Source organism: Desmodus rotundus, chromosome 6 (assembly GCF_022682495.2).
Source record: "Desmodus rotundus isolate HL8 chromosome 6, HLdesRot8A.1, whole genome shotgun sequence".
Lineage (NCBI taxonomy): Eukaryota > Metazoa > Chordata > Mammalia > Chiroptera > Phyllostomidae > Desmodus > Desmodus rotundus.
In genome coordinates this window covers 29763899-29781983 of record NC_071392.1, presented here as the reverse complement: position 1 = coordinate 29781983, position 18085 = coordinate 29763899, and positions in this window count along the sequence as shown.

The window sequence follows — 18085 nt, the reverse complement described above, 5'->3', positions numbered from 1 at the left end:
AGAAACAACCTTGGTGTTCGCGCACGGAAGAAAGGGTAAAGGAAATGGGTATATCCCTAACTACGGACTGTGATGTAGCCCTAGAAAAGCAGGAAATCCCGTCAGTTGTGACAACACAGATGAACCTGGAGGACATTACACTAAGAGGAATAAGCCAGTCACAGAAGGACAAATACTGCATGATCTCACTTATATGAAGCATCTGTAATAGTCAAACTCACGGAACCAGAGTAGACCGGTGGTTACAGAGGACGGGGGATGGGAAAGGTGGGGGAGTTGCTGTTCAATAGGCATCCAGCTCCCATTATGCAGAATGATTAAGTCCTAGCGTTCTTCTTATAGTGCTTAACAACGCTATATGGTACACTTAAAAATTTGTCAAAAATTACATCTCATGTCAAATGTTCTTACCACAGTAAAAAAGGGAGAAAAATAGATTTTGTTTTCATCTCTCTCTCTCTCCTGCCTCCCCCCACCCCCGCCTCTCTGATTTTGTTTGGCTTTGTTTTGTTTCCAAACCAAGCTGGAGCTCTTTAATACTGCATTACCACTGAATTACCTTGAAATGTAAAGTTAATACTTGTTTTGTGAGCTGGCACATTGTTCTTCCCCTTGAATTTTAAAATCCAACTTTGCTGAGGGGAATTCCATTTTCTCTCATCTGAAATTACAAACAGATCTCTTCTGTGCCTGAGTTAAGCATGAAATTACGGTAATTAAAGATGAGTAAAGCTAAAAGTTCCCTGAGCAAAATCAAAGTAACAAAAAATTAAAAAGACTGTTGTAACTGAACAAGTATTACTCATAAATCTTCTGGGGGCTGTGCTTTTTGAAGAAAAATTTTCCCCTGCTTTCTTTTTCGGTGTAGGATGAGATCAAAATTCAAGAGCAAAGGACTGGTCAGAAAAAGATTGTAAGCAGGTGGATTATTGCCACGTTTTCTTTCCCCTTTATTCCTGTAAATGCTTGCTTGTTTGTCCAGCAGATGTTCGTGATGTGGCCATGTGTGCTATACTACTCAAATGTCAGTGAATCAGGTACAGGCAGGCAGTTGCCAATTTATGAATTCTGAACCTACCGTCAATGCCTTCAGCCAAAGACCACCAGGGCCCCCTTGGAGTTGCACAAGTTGGATTCACCACGCACTGCAGGCGGGGAAGAACTCACAACATGGGAACTGTAGAGGGTCTCGGAGGGAGTTAGGGCCTGTTACAGGGTCTGGACTTGGAGCAGGTGATTTGGGAGAGAGTCTAAGGAAGCAGATTTTGCTCTGGATTAAATGCTGTTATAAAAGGAGGGCATTTCTCTGGGATTTTTTTCTCCTTTTTTGGTCTGTGCTTAGACAAAATAATGAAGTAGCCTTGTTCTGCTTTACTTTAACATTGTCTCAGGGTGAGCTTGTCTGAGGTTAGAGGTTGTTTACATCCTACGGGAGAATAAAATGACCTGGGTCTGAATGTCAGACCAGCTTGTAATAGCACGGAGGGCTATCTGTGAATATCTAGATATCGGAGATGCCTCCTCCCCCTTCTTTTTTCCTTCTTTCTTCTTCTTTTTTTCTGTGCAGGTTTGGACAGGGACTCTCCTCTCCATTGGGTCAGAGTCACTCTGTTCCTTCACCTTGCTTTGCTTAAAGTGATGCCCTTTCTTCCCTGGCCTCTGCTGCAGCCACCTGCCCAGAGACTCTTCCTGCTCTGTGTCCTCTAACTGAACAGGAATAGCAACAAGCCCCTTTCACACTGCCTGGGTTAGGTGAGGAGATGGCTACACTGTCAGCACACCTCCTTGGAGCTTAGAGGCTCCTAAGTAGCCCCAGCTCCCCTTTTCCCCCACTCCCTGCAGTTCATCAATGTCTAATCATTCATTCTATGGACTTTCCTATCTGCTTCTCTCACTCTCCATTGCCAGTCCCTTAGGCCGGGCTGCAATGCACTTTCACTGGCAGCATCAGGTCTTCCTGCTGTCACCCTTGACCCTTATGGCCCTCCCCTCTACAGTTCCAGAATCATCTTCCACAAATGCAAATCTGAGACTACTATTGCCCACCTTTAACAGTCCGTGGCATTTATGAACAAGACTCCCTGTAGGAGTTGCCTCATCTGGAGAAAGCCATCTCTCCAAGGTCGTGCCTCCTTCCCACGGTGGCCCACATTTAGTGATCGCTTGACATAGCTGGGTAGGGCATGGTCCCATGACCCCAACTCAGGGCCACTCGAAAGGGTTATTCTAACCTCACAGCTCCTCAGCTCAGGCCCACTGAGACAGCCTCTCAATTTCGCTATTTTTCCACTATTGCTTTTTTCCCTTTCCAACAGCATTGATCCTAAAATCAATCCTGAACAAAACTCATGCACAGTAACATAGTGTCCAAATCTGCTTACTGAGGAAACCAACTAGTAACAGGTAGGGCAGGAATTCATCAAGGGGTCTTAAGCAAGAAAATATCATAATCAAATAGTTCTTCAAAATTTGTTTTCCTGAACATACAAAAACTAATCTGGCTTTAAACAAAAAATGCACATCAGCTAATTTATTTCATCAGGGATCATTCCGTAGGCCTGGAAAAGCTGGTATAGCAGCTGTGAAAACATGTAATGTTGATATCATTCAAGAATGGATCATTTTCTTTATTATTGGCTTCATAGTCATCTTCTCTAGGAAATGTGTTAAACATTAGAAGTCATTAAACTTTGTCTTAGAGCAAAGGAACTACAAAGTAAAATCTTTATATTCAGATCTTGATAATCAAGAAGTTATTTTGATTAAGAAGGAAATATGTTCCTTATTTTTACAATATCCTCCTAAGTATAAAATGGGAAAATAAGAAATTTTCCACAACATTTATATTAATTTTTAATATAATTCCTTGACTTTACTGTGGCAAATTAATGTTTAAATTCTACAAAATGAAATAGTTTTGTTCAACCATCAGATGACTGAAAAACACATTCCTTTAATTCTCTTTTTTTCAAATGTTCAAATCCTAAAGACAAATTAGGTAAACCACTGGAGAATCATATTGAGTAAGGGTTGCTGTTGACCTTTTATATCCCCAGTTTTTTTCACTCACCTCTGTCGAATATTGTCAGATGGTCTTTACATCACCCATTCAATATACAGTTATTGAGAATCTGCTCTAAGGAAGGCATGAATAAAACCAAGCCAACCTACTAATGAAAGACCCAGCCTCTGGCTCTTCTTCCTCATGTGTCATTTAAAGTGGCTTTCTCTCTTAGGTTCCCAAAAATCAGTACACATGGGGTTGGCTGCCATATTGGGACTTCTGCTTCTTTCCTCTTCTGCTCTGGCTCCCCGGTGCTGAGCACCCCCACTTTTTCTTCTATGGGAGTTTCCCACACCAGTCTGCTGCAGGCACCACTGGGTTTCCCTGAGGCCTCGAGGAGTGCAGGCTCTCTTTGCCAGTCTCTCCAGGCTCCCTCAGGCCCTTTGTACAGGCACCGGGGCCCTGCAGTTGCCAAAACTCTACATTTGGTGAAAAACAAGGAAAGACTCTTCCTTGTCCTGTGTTACTCTCTATTATGGGGGTTTCCATTTCACCCCCTCAGACATGAGCCCTCATGTCATAACAGGATATGAACTGGGACATAGCCACCATGCTGAATGTAGACTTACCCTCTCCTTCAGTGACAAAGGCTTTGCCAATCTTTTCATGTCTGACTCTTTTTCTTGGAATGCTTTTCCTTCCAGAAGGTCCTCTTGCTTCCTTATACACAAAGACTCATTTGGGTCTATCCCATAATTCACTCCATATTCCTGGACCCAGGGGCGACCACAGTTTAGACTGGGAATATTACAAAACAATAAATAATTATTCAATATCTGCTTTCAGAGATTCTAGAAGTATTAAATTGCTAACACATGCTGAGATGACTCGAAGCCATCAAACAGTAGTAAATAGCAGAGAGAAGAGAACCAACTGCTGCTGTTTCCAAATAGTTTCACTCTTTATTTTTCACTTGGAGGATCATAAATTTTAGATTTTTATTAATATATTTTAGAAGAATAACTGATTCAATCCTGTTCCAAATTTTTAGAATTATTCTATTATCCTACATGAAGAAGACTTAAAACATTTGTGTGGATGAGGGGGATTTATTTTAAAGGTTACTGAGAAGTTTATTTAATGCCTATCTTATCTGACAAAAGATGATGGGAACTATTAAAAGGGCTATCATTTTTAAAATGGAAGAGGGATTTATATCACTTAAAGCCAAGCAAAAACTTTTAGAAATTAAAAAAAAAGTTGTAACCCTAGTGCACTGTTGGTGGGAATGCAGACTGGTGCAGCCACTGTGGAAAACAGTATGGAATTTCCTCAGAAAACTAAAAATGGAACTGCCTTTTGACCCAGCAATTCCACTGCTGGGATTATACCCTAAGAGCCCTAAAACATCAATTCAAAAGAACCTATGCACCCCAATGTTCATAGCAGCACAATTTATAATAGCCAAGTACTGGAAGCAACCTAAGTGTCCATCAGTAAATGAGTAGATCAAAAACTATGCTACATTTACACAATGGAATACTACGCAGCAGAGAGAAAGAAGGAGCTCATACCCTTTGGGACAGCATGGATGGAAATGGAGAGCATTATGCTAAGTGAAATAAGGCAGGCGGTGAGGGACAAATACCAAATGATCTCACCTTTAACTGGAACATAATCAACAAAAGAAAAAAGCAAGCAAAATATAACCAGAGACATTGAAATTAAGAACAATCTAACAATAACCAGAGTGGTGGGGAGAGGGCACAGTGGGGGGAAGGGTTTTTAGGAACTACTATAAAGGACACATGGACAAAACCAAGGGGGAGGGTGGAAGCAAGGGAGGGAGGTGGGTTTGGCTGGGGTCGGAGGGGAAATGCAGACAACTGTAATTGAACAACAATTAAAGAATTTTAAAAAATAAAATTTAAATTTAAAAAAGTTGTAAGAAAAAATTGTAATTTCTCAACAAAAAATTAATCCCTATTTCTCATTCAATATATCATCATTTAATATGAAGGATAGCAGAATACACTCATTAAATGTTGAGTAAATTTACATTTTAGAATAATTTAATTACACTAATGTCATTTGGATGAATCAAGTGAAACATAAGTTAACTGAACAGATTTTTTCAGGTATTAATTTTACATGCAAAATATGTTGACAGGTATAACACACATTTTTATTCCTAAGGTACATTTTGAGCACTTTAAAATGATAATCATGTTGCAAAAATCATAAAGTTCTAATATATTTGAATGATTTACTTTCAATAATTCTTTCCTTCCTTTATAAATCATCAGCTGAATTTCTACTTCCAGCACATTTATTTTTTATAAAAACAATTCTATTTTATTCAGAATCATTTCTTCATATACTGATGGTTTATTGCACAGAATTTCACAAGATATTAGCAATTTTTAGAAAAAAAACAATCAAAATTCTATTTGAGTGGACAACAACCCAATGCAATGCTATCTGGGTTTCCAATTCCAGACATTTGGGGCCACCTGATTTTCAAAGACATATCAGGAAGAAGCCTACAACCTCCCTTTATCACCATTTTTGGCAATGAATGATCCATATTGCAGGAAGTATGATACAAATGCTTTTTGTGCAAGTGTCAGCGAGCATGTGGAGAAAATGGTACCCCAGGGCACTGTTGGTGGGAATGCAGATTGGTGCAGGCTCAGTGGAAAACAATATGGAATGTCTTTAAAAATTTATGGAACTCCCTTTTGACCCAGCAATTCCACTTCTGGGAATGTACCCCAAAGATCTTGAAACACCAATACAAAAAATATATGCACCTCTATGTTTATAGCAGTGTTATTTGCCATAGCCAAGATTTAGAAATAGCCTAAGTGTCCATCAGTGGATGAGTGGATAAAAATGCTGTGGTACCTTTACACAATGGAATACTATGCTGCGGTAAATAAAAAGAAGCCCTTACATTTTGCAACAGCATGGATGGACCTGGAGAAAATTATGCTATATGAATTAAGCCAACCACATGATCTCACTTATGTGTGGAATCTGACAAACATAATAAACTAAGGAACAAGATAGTAACTGAAGCTCCTATACATAGAACACACTGATAGCTGCTGGAAAGGAGGAAGGGTGGAATGGGATGAAAGATGGTGAAGGGTTTACTCAAAGAACACTTATGCATAGTCCAAGGACACAGACAACAATGTGGGGATTGCCTGGGGGTGGAGATAGGGAGGGGCTGGGTGAGGAGGGGAAGGGGAGAAAAGTGGGAACAACTGTAACAGTTTAAATAATAATACATTTTTTTAAAAAAAACGAATGCTTATTGTGATACATGACTTAATGACTTACACCATGTTTTTCCTAAAAAAAAAAAAAAAAAAAAAAAAAAAAAAAAGAAAAGAAGTCTGATCTTATCACTTTGTCTTTTCTTGAAGGACCAGGAGTGAAACGCCTAGGAGAGAACCATCGAAGGATTGGCTCTGTGTAACAGAATTTGAGGTCTTTACAGAACAGCAGCAGGACCCTAAAAGACATTTTATTTATTTGGTTTGAATTTGGAAGTTGTCTTTAAAACAGTTAGAATGCCTCAGATAGAATAATCCCTTTTCTTAAAAACTTGGAACTGTACAACACAATTTGAACAATTGGACTAATATAGCTACAAGCCAACTGGTTTCTTCCAAGGGAAGTTTGCCAAATCCATGCTTCTCATAGAATTCTAGACAAGTCTTTGTTACACCATACCACTTGAATATATATGATTAACTGTGGCTATATTATGAGTTCGTTTTTTAAAAAACATTGCTCTGCCACAGTTATTTTTGTGTTGTCAAACTAAAGTAACATTTTCAAATACATTTAAAAGCTAAAGTCATTTAGTATATATCTTTTCATTGTGAAGGTTCACTTTAGAAGAGAACTTTTATATAACTAAGAAAGAATTCTCAACAGATTTTGGGCTATTGCTATCACTTTGACATTAGACATTTAACAGCAATAAGGCAAGCTTATTAACACATTAAAAAAAAAACCTGTGACAAACACCGATATATTTTAAGTGTACAGCAGTTCTTAATTATAGGAAAGTCATTCCAACATTCTTGAGTAGGAGTTTATTAATATTGCCAAATGATTTTAAAGTTACAACATAAAATTTAAAATATATCATAGGGAATTAGAAGATCACTGATAATATGTAGAATCCAGTTGAAGAAATATTGCAGCCTGAATAAAGTTTTTTTGTTTTGTTTTGTTTTTAGAAATAAAATGTATATAGTTGCGTATGTGAATCCTTTTCTCTGGATTGAGCTCTTTTGAAGAAAGAAACTGTGCTTCTTCTTACATATTGCAATCCTTCATTCTACATAGAAACTTGCTGTACAAAGTTGGTTAAGTGAAATAACATGTTGCTTCAAACACATAGTGAAGTAAAAGGAAAGTTAGCTGAGCTTTAATATCCAAAACACGTTAGGATTTTCATTTTGGCTTACATACAAAGTATAATTAGTCCCTCAATTTCACAGGGTAAAATCAAAATGAATTTAAACAAGAAAAATTTCTAAAGTACTATTTCCCTTTTAGTCTCATTAAAAGATTAAAATCTGTATATCTAGAGTATTATGTATTTTCCAAATGCCTTCCAACAATTCAATTTTTGCTTTGTTGTTGGAAGAGTTTGCCTGCCATTCCTTCCATGCGGCAGATGAAGAGACAAAAAGTTATTTAGCTGAAAGTTAGTGGCAGAGCAAGGGAACACAAAATCAAAAAAACCTACACACGGAAAGCCTTCGTGATCAATACGGTCCTCGCAGACTTTTAGACTGACATCTCTCAAATCCTTTAAAAAGTAAGATGAGTGATAAAAAAAATACATACCTTGTTAAATACAATGGCAAATTGACTTGTTCTAAGAATAACCTGTAGGACTGAGAGTAACTAAGACTTCCTTGATCCTGACTCTGAAATCTGCACTACATGTGGAAGTTAAAATAGAAAAATAAAGCTTCAGCAAAGGGGGTTAGACAGAGAATAAAAAGAAATCATTAAAAAAGAGAATCTAACAAAACCAAAACTCTTCATGCCACAGGAGCCGTTTATGATTCCTTGGTATAATTCAGTATTGAAATTAATTGTCTCTTAATTATCAGGGCTGCAACTTGTCACCTGGTCACGTGTTTTGGGCAGAGCACCGGTAGACTGGAACAATGTAGTGATCGATGGGAATTAGTATTACTGATGACATATAAAAGAAGGACAATTTGGAGTTTATCACATTGTTGAAAAGTGTTTGTTTTCTTCCACAGATGCTACCATTCATTAGGAGCATAAGATATGGCTGGATGGTACTAATTAAGAAGCTGGTGCTTCGCAGAATACGAATAAATAAATAGGAGAATGTAACTACGTTGCAGCCTTCACCCCTGCTGGTCTTTGTAACAGAACTTCGGCCCGTGAATTATGGTTCTATTTAATGATGTGGGAAACTCTGAGGATAAAGCAAGTTTAGGGAAGAGCGGAGAAGAAATATAGAGTACACTTTGCACGTGCTAAGTTTAAGGTGTTTATTAGACATTTGTGCATACAGATCAAATAGAATTTGAATTCGGTTTAAATCGAATTTTTTAAAAAGCATTAGGTCTGGAGATATGAATTTGGGAGTTGAGCATATAAATGCTATCTAAAGTCCCTTGGGAAATCACAATATCATCCTGGGAATAAGTATAAAAAATAAAAGACAATTGAGCCCTGAGCCCTGTGGTTCTCTCTCATTTGATGTAGGAAGAGGAGAAAAACAAAACAAAACAAAACAGAAAAACCCAGGAGACTGATAAGAAGCAGCAAATAAGAAGAAAAATGGGCAATGCCCTGCTACACCAGTATGGAGGAGTTCCAAGAAGGAGGGAGTGATCAATAATGCCACATGACAGTAAGAGGCCAAGTTTAATGCGAGCCGAGAATCGATCACAATGTTGGGTAACATGAAAGTCACTGGTGACTTGAAAAGAACAGCAGAGTGATGGGGACTTGAGTGGAATAAGAGAGTGTTACATAGGAAATGAGCATCATCACTCTTTAAAGATGTTTTGCCATCAGCAGGAGCAGAGAAACGTGGCCACTGAAGAGGATCTATTTTCAATTGTAATGTGTTTTTTTGGGTTGGAGATTTTATAGCATTTGTGTGTGCTGCATAGGGAGGGGAAAGTTGATAATGTAGAAGAAAGAGTCATTGTAAGAGCGGTTTTAGAGCAGGTAAAAATGGTACTCATGGAGGATTAGCCCTAAATAAAAGCCGGAGACTTCCTGTCCATAACAGGAGAGTAGTTACCGATAATGACAGAGACAAGAAGATAAGAAGGTCTTGATCACTGGGTGGGTGACCAAGGGAGGTGGGAGGACAAGACCATCAGAAATGTGATGATGAAGGAACCCGGAGGGGGGGGGGTAAGCTACTGGATGAATTACCTTGTCACAACCCACTCTCCAAAGGCAGTGATTATGACAAGTTCCTGTGATGTGTTCTACACACACCCATGAAGGAGAGCGGAGCACCTCTTGCCCCTGGCCAGAGCAGGCGGCTGAATCCAAATTCCTAAGCTCCAGGAACAGTTAATATATTAAGAGAAGCAGGAGTTCCTGAGAGGAGCGCAGTTGGTTCAGGTTTCCTAAAGATCTCTTGTCTCAGTCAGGACTGGATTCCAGGGACAGATGCTGATGAAACAGGACCTTGACTCACTGTTAGTATTGGTGATAGGCCTCATAAGGCAACTGATTAGAAATGTCAAGGAGGAGAGGATAAACATATTAGCAACTGATCTGAAGTTAGAAATGCTGTGCTTTCTGAATATTTAAATATGTAATGACATGGATATTAGGGTAATTTTCCATATAATTTTCCATAATGAAATTAGAAATCATATAAAATTGAAGTCACAACTGAAAAGGCCAGAATTAACTGTTATTTTTCCCTTTTGGGGCTGTATTTTAGGTCTTTACAATTCACAGAAACACTAGAATCTAAGTGCACATTTCAATAGATCTCAATTTAGAAGACATTCTGCCAAAAGGGAAAAAGATGTTCCTGTTGGAAGTGTTTCTTTTTTTCTTTTCTTTTCAATAGGAAAGTTAAGCTAGTCTGCGAAAGAGCAGATGCGGAAGTCTACACTGCTTCTATAATTCACATTATGCCATTTACCTGTCAGCTATTATTTCTAAATTATTAACTTTTACAAAAGCTATTTAGACAGTGTTGTCAATGGTTAAATCATATTGGCTTCAAAAATATCAGTGGGTAAAAGACACAATCCTCATGGCAGTTTCTTAAATTCTGAATCATTTCTCTCTTCTTTTAAGAAAGAAGTTAAGGCACTCGTTTGCCATCTTCATGTACAAGAACTTTATTCTTTTTTCAATATTAAATACCTTCAAGGATTGATGCCTCCCTGAGGTCATTGTAAGCTTTGCAAACTTCTGGTTTGAATGGTTGTTGCCAGTGGCTAGAGTACCATGTGCTCAATGATTTACAGTTCCCAGCACATAGTAGGTACTTAATAACCAGCTGCTAAAAGGGTTACCAGTCACTGGAGAAGGTGCTTTATCTCTGCTGAGTGTTGATAGTTAGCAATACAGGTATTAAGAAGGAAAAGCCAAAGGCAAAATTAACACAAAATATTATTCTTATTACATTATTTTTGACTCTAGAGTTTCTTTTACAGTTTCTGCTTATAATTCTGTGAGCAGTTCCAAAATTCCTAAGCTAAGCCAGTTATTAATTCCTTAAGAAAATTCAATTTTATTTTATAAAAAAAGAACAAAAATTCTCTGAATCTTGTTAGTAGAGTTATTTAAGTTTCGGCTAACTAGTCAACAATATAAGCTTGGAGATTTTAAAGGGGGTTACTTAGGGTTACTTTTAAGGATACTTGGGGGATTTTATGAACCATCAAAAACAGTTGTTACACTCCAGTGTTTTTAATTCATTTTTCAAATGATAGTCCATTAAGACATTTCATTTCTCTGATCTGATTTTTTCCTGAGGCAAAAAAAAGATATATTTGTTTATGTAAAGGATCAATAGAAAAGTGATTCTCAGAAGGAAAATCATTAAATTTTCCTCCCTGGAGGAAGATAGAGGTCTACTTAATATGACACGAAGAAGTTTTCTTTCTCGTTATACCTCTAGACAAATGATCCCTATTTTTGGACGTGCCTGTATCTCCAGGTCTAAGTTAAAGTGCCCACGTTCTTGGTGGCGACTGCCTCTCAAAGCACAAAATGGAGCCTGGGCTTCTGGGCAGCTTCCCAGAGACGCCTTAGGACATCCACTCGCGAGAGCTACTTCCTCTGCCCACAATCACCAAATGGACCCAGACCTCCAGGAGGGGTCAAGTCCAGGGGCAGCGTAGAGACAAGACTGTCCCTAACCTTTCCGTGTGGCACAGAGACAAGGTCAAGGCAGCATTAAAAGACAGCCAGAAGTAACCCACCCCACTAGAGGATGAGTGGGTGGTCTCTCTTTACAAGGGCATCAGTTTTGTTCTTTCTATCAACCTTTAATGGTAACTCAAAAATGTAAAGAAATATCACCTAGAACTTAGCAGCTTTAAACTTTCAAAAATTGATTTTTGATGTCAACCCAAATGTCAAAATCATATTGATGTCAACCCAGTGTGACCCTCAGAACACATCAGGAAGAGAGATTTTGTAAATCGGGTTGCTGGCATGCAGAACAGCAGACTGACTGCTCTAGAATCCCATGGAAATTGAGAGCCTGGGTGCCATTCAGACTTCACGATTCCGAACAGCAGGCTCTGCGGACTGTCAGTCCAAGGCTGCCCTTTCCCAGAAAAGGGTTTAAAAGTCTCATCTCTGTGCACGTGACAGAGACATTTGGAAAACACAGACTCACTAGTTATCTACATCCTAAAGCAAAACTTGAGTTAATTGTCACCATTTCTTTTCATGGAGGAATTTAGTCAACTAATTATGAAAATTATTTCCAAGAACAAAATCTGTTGGCAATGATGTACTCTAATGAGTAAATATTAAGCTGCTACATTAGTTCTCCAAGATTAGTGGTCTCTCTATTTCTTCCTTAAATGTAACAATTTCTGTGAGAAGAATTCTATGTTATTAGTCCTTGCCTTCAAAAGCCATGGGGAACTAATTACATACAGTTGAATGAGTATCTCGACTTTGTTGTGTGGCAGGTCCTGGCCAGGCCTGTTCATTAAAAAGCTCCCTAAGTAGATATAAATGGAAAAGACCTGGACCCTACAGACAGAGAAGGAAGTGTATACTCGAGGTGAAGATGGCCAGCTGTCCACAGATCCGTTTCCTCATCCTTCTGTGCTGTTCACTAAGGCTGCAGGGACCATATGGCTTAATTCTAGCCAATAGAATCTAAAACTAGAACTAATGGATGCCAACTTCCGGCTTGGCCCATAAAACTCCTCCAAGCTCTTTTCCCATTTGCCAGCTTAATGAAACAAGCACAGTGTGACCCTGGACACCATGTGCTAAAAATGAATGGAACAAGCCCAGAACCCTGAATCACCACGTGTTGCCATCCAATCAGGAACACCGACTTTGGGAGCTCTGTCAGAACTAAACATCTATCTTGTCTGAGGTACTATACCTCTTGGAGTTTGTTTGTGCCAACAGGTAACATTACTTTGACTGATGTGTGGAGCACCCAGCACACCCACAGAGAAGGGGACTTCACGTTAGAATGCTCCAGCAAGATCTCAGGACTTGGGAGAGGGGCGGTTTGTGCTTCACGACTTCGCTGAATAACAAGTGTTGTCTTACATGGAATCATAATCACATGGTTATTAGTGTGGACCTTTTGGGAGGGATAAAGCTTAGAGTCCAGAGTAGCCCTCTGTTCTGGCTCTTTGAGGTTAGGAATGTCTCCGGGGACAGAGCGTAGGCCACCCCCACCGCCCTGGGTACAGCCTACACCCTCGGGCTGCACCCAGAGCGGATCCAGGGTGAATGGAAGGAGGATCCAGGGAGGCTACGACCACCCAGGTGTTTCCGTTGTCCATATTCTTCTCACATCCCTTTGGTATTTGATAAAGCTTATGAGTAAGGCTACTTGGTGTTGGTGATTTCTGCCATCGATCGACTGAGTCCAGGTTTTCTCTGATTGTTTATATGTGCAATCACTATGTATACAAAGCAGGATTTATTGTGTCCTAATCCAAAGCAACTTTACTTTTTCTCTCTTGAACCTTTAAAAGTATCTAGGGGGGTTCCTTTGTCCTCTCACCTGGGTGAAATTTAGAGAATGTCCTGTCATTTTCCTGAGTGTCATTGTATAAATTCTAGGCTCAATTCAGTAATTATAAGGACCGACCCATGGCTGCAATGAAAACTTTAAAATTCTTTTAAAGATTCATGTTAGTTCTGCTTCATTCTTCTGCAGTCGTCTGATGAGGGACAGTGGAGCACTTCTTTCCCTCCTCGTACTTAAAACTAGTTGGTAGTATTTAGACCCAGGGGAATAGAAGTGTTGTAGATACTACTAGGCGAAAATATGATAACGGATCTCTAGTAATTCAAAGGTATAAAATTAATATAACAAAACTAAAAATGTCTACATTTAGAGAAAAATTGAATTAAAAATTTTATCTCTTTTAATGGTTTAATTATAACTTCACTACTGCCCATTAGAAGCTATTGAACATCAGCCAACTAATAATTTTAAATTCTAGGCCTTAAATCCTAATTCCATCCAGAATGTTGGTGTTTGTCTTTAGGAAAAAAATAATATATATATTTTTTTACTGAATTGTAATTCACCATGAGAATGTGTTACCTCAGGCAACCATCTGAGATACTATTAAAAATGCAATTTATTCTACCTCATAAAAAATAACTAAAAATGCTTGAAATCACAGAAGTGATGTAAGCAATGAACTGAAACATATTTCAAATCCATTAAATTTCAAAGCATGTTCACTCTGCTTCTCCACACAAACTAGCACTTAAGAAAGTCAATGCTGTTTATTAAAATTATATTTCATTGTAAGGAGAAAACTTCTTGACAAACGTTGATTATTGTTGAAGCTGGGCGAGGAGAACATGGGAACTCATTACAGCATCTCTCAATTTTTATGTAGGTTTGAAAATTTACATAATAAAATTTTTTGTTGTGATAATTGTGAGAACTCTGTTATTTGAACACAAATATACTTATTCTTGAAAGACTTTATATAACTACTGGTAGGAAATTAGAGTGGCTTTGTCTGAAAGTCAATTTCCAAAAGGATGTAAGATCAATAGGAAGGGTAAAATGTATGAAATGGAAGTAGTTGTCAACCCAAGGGGCAGACCATTTCCAGAGAGCGCAGAAGATAGGGTATCACCCCAACCCCAGGCTCAGGTGGAGCACAAGATCCAGAAAAATCTGAAGTTAACACACTGAGTGTCCACTTTCATTGAGGTGAAATGCCCCAAATGTGCAAATTCATTCCCTGTGCCAAACTGAAGGTAAATGGCCATTTGGGTTTCAGCCACTTTGCAATGTGTAACCGCCTACATAACCATGTATAAACAAAACCCTGACTTTGGTGATAACCAGTGCCTTGGTTTGGTAACATTACCATAGACGGATGTGTCACTAAATGATACATTGCTTAGTTTTGTCTACTTCTGAACTTTGTGCAAATGGGATTGTATTTTTATGTGTATTTTCTTTCACTTAAAAGAACATTCGACAGGTCCATCCATGCTGATGTGCTTACCTGCAGTTCATTTATTTTTGTTGCAATTCTTTGGTATGAATATACCACCAATTCATTATTGTTGACTGTTCATCAGCAATCTAATTTTGATAACTTTGAAATGAGTTCATTTTTAGTTATTACAAACAATGAACCTTATTGATTTTAGGGGTATGAGTTAACCTAGGATAAACCTGAGGGTGGAATTGCTGGGCCAGTCAGTACGGTTCAAATTTTAGGTGATGTCAAACTGGTTTTCAAAATTCCTGTGCCACTTTACATCCTTACTAATCCTTTTATTTTTTGAAAATACAGGCATGTTTTCCCTTTTAAATGAAGGAATGCCCATGAGAAGCACCAGGAAAAAAGAAAAATGATACAATCTGATCCCAAGTTTATTACTAGCCTCAAGAGTTTCACATGTTTTTCAGACTCTTGCCAATAAAACACTTTCAAAAAATAACAAGAAAAGAAATCCTTTGGGAGTTGCAAGACAAACTAAGTAAAAGATAACTTCTTGGAAAAGCTAAAATGAAGGGAGACAGACATTTTAAATAAATAAAAGTTAGTTTTGACATTTCAGATTTATTACTTGTGTTGAATATCTTCCATTTTCCCACTTAGACTGTCTTCCGTCCTTCCCCATCTTTTCTGGGTGCTGGGAGACTGAACTACATGAGCCAGACATCAGCGGGACCCACTGTCTTCTGGCGTCTGGTTGGATTGAGCCAATGGAAAGTTCCAGCAGAAAACAGGAAGGAGAAGACTCCCTCCTGTGGGGCAACCATGAGCTGGCCTGTGTCCCAGAAGTTTCAGCTCCTCTCAAGGCCTTGTCTCCACAAGACCCTCTCATTTGGGGTTCTAGTAACCTCTTACTTTCTTCATCCCTCTAAGCCTAAGGATGGTTAACAGTTCTGTTATTACAAGCTCAAAGATATTCCATTAGCTTCACTTATACCTAAGCAAATCATTATAAATAATTCCTTTATTAAGCCTCTCTTGAATTACCTGAATTTGAATATAGCACCTTTTTCTGCTGGGATGCTGACTGATAGACTAATTCCAGTGGTTCTCTAACTACACTGTGGATTAAGTCAGCTGGCAGACTTGTTAAAACAGATTACTGGAGACTACGTCTGGGGTTTCTGATTCAGATCTGTATCGGGACCTGTGAATTTACATCTTTAACAATTTCCCAGGTGATGCTCAGAGACCAAGCTTTCAGAACTACTTCAATAGTCTGTGTTTCAAGTTCAGCTGAGCTTAGCCACCATCGGGTTAGACGAAGCAAATACCAGGTTGCTACTACAGACACGAGTTCCTTTGAGGAAGAAATATTTCTTGAATGGGATAATATGCCAGAAGCCCTAGAACCTTAAGATTAGGGAAGGAGGTTATAAAACATCTTAGAAATACTCTGTCGATGTATCTATCTACGTATGTATGTATCTACCCTTATCTCTACTTCTAGCTCTGTCTCTCTCTAATTTCAGTGAGTAAAGGGCTGTTTTTTCTAATTCAGCTTCTTCCTTTCCTGAAATATATAAAATCTATTTTAACTGGAAAAACTTCATATAAATTATTTTCCTTAGCAGTATAAAGAGCATGTTAAAATACATAACCTTGGAAAATATTGTTAGTTTTCTTCTCCAAATGGGAAGTGGAATAGGGAGTATGTAAAGAGTAAAATGCCCAAATGAAAATATACTGCCTTTTTGAGCTTTTAGGCCTACTGGAAAATGGCAAGAGGAAGCTAATATTTATTGAGAACCCACTATTTGCCAGTCTTTTATAACATTCCTTTTATTCTCCCCCCAAAAATCTCCGTGGTAGATATTATCACCTACATTTTAAAACGAGGAAACAGATCTTGAGATGTGAAATAGCCTGTCCAGGACCACATGACTTGTGATTGTTAATATCAGAACCTAGGTCTATCTCTGATGACGACAATTTCCCACTAACCCACACTGATCCCGAAATAGAACATAAACGTTGTCATGGATGCTATGGGACCAGTGGCTGGGAATATTGGCAGCTGACATCTCTCAACTCTCAATTATTTCCAGGAATTGCATTTAATCATTGAGGTTGTATAAAGTCCTGAATCCCTTGGCAGGTGTTTGTTTGTTTGTTTGTTTTGTGATTGGACTGAAGCCCAACCAGTTCTTCTGCCTGGTCCTGCTTTCTTTTTTTCCCTTTCATAATGGCTGAGCTTGACATTCCCTAAAAACTTGTCAGCACACCAATCTCCCTCTCAGCCACTACTTTGCTGAGAACCTAACCTATGACAAAGATAGACCCTTCTGCTTGTTGAGAATAAGGAATGGCTCATAGAATCATCATCACTTACATTGTTAGATGGCTTTAATTTGTGTGTTCAAAACTCCATTAAAATTGTTAACAGTACTTTAATGGAAAAAAGTCAATCGTTGATGTACCCAGTTTTAAATAAATAGATGGAATTCTAACAGAACAAACATTAAAAGAAAAATTGAGGACAAGTAGTCTCTTTAAGAGTATCTGAACATGCATTTTCTTGCCCTATCTCTTTATCTCTCTTTTTTTTCTTTTGCTGATTCTCTTTCTCTTTCTCATCCTTTGTTTTCTATAAGCATGTGTCTTGTGTTTTGGAGATTTATTTTTCCATATGTTTTATTTTCCCATTTTTAAAGAAGTCTCACTGTTTATAATAGTCATTTTGATTGAAGTTATCTTTATGCCTTGTTTATTAAATTCTGAAAATAATCATTCTCTTAATCGACCTTGCAAATCCCAGGAAGAAGTTCTGCAAATACAAAATAAAAGTTGTTTATTTACAGAACACTGATTTGAATCAAGGTGAGGTAGTTGTTCTTCTAACATGATCGGAACTAGTAGTTGTTCAGTTATAAAAAAGCCAGTTAAAAATGAGTAGGCATAGAAGTAACACATACATCTTAAACATTCTAACTTAGGAAATACAAATATATGTTCATTCACAATCTTTTCACGTGCAGCTAAAGTCTTTTTGTGAAGTGTGGACCAGATGATCAGAGTTCTGTATTGTCTTTCTTGACCAGATTAGTATTGTGTCATCCTCAAATTTTAGTTTCATGTTTTTAAATATGGAACAAAAACACTTAAAGATACTTGTGAAGCAGCCTTAGTAAAGAAACTTCTCTTACATACACCTGTCTTCTACAATGTTCTTATCCACACCTTCAATGGCAAGAACTCTCTGTAAACAATTCACCTAGATTTCCAAACCATGGAAACCAGAATTCTTTAAACTTATATTTTTAACAGTGTCTTTACATCTAATTAAGTATCGTAATTTCAATGTCACACACATTTGGCACTAACGGGTTGGATA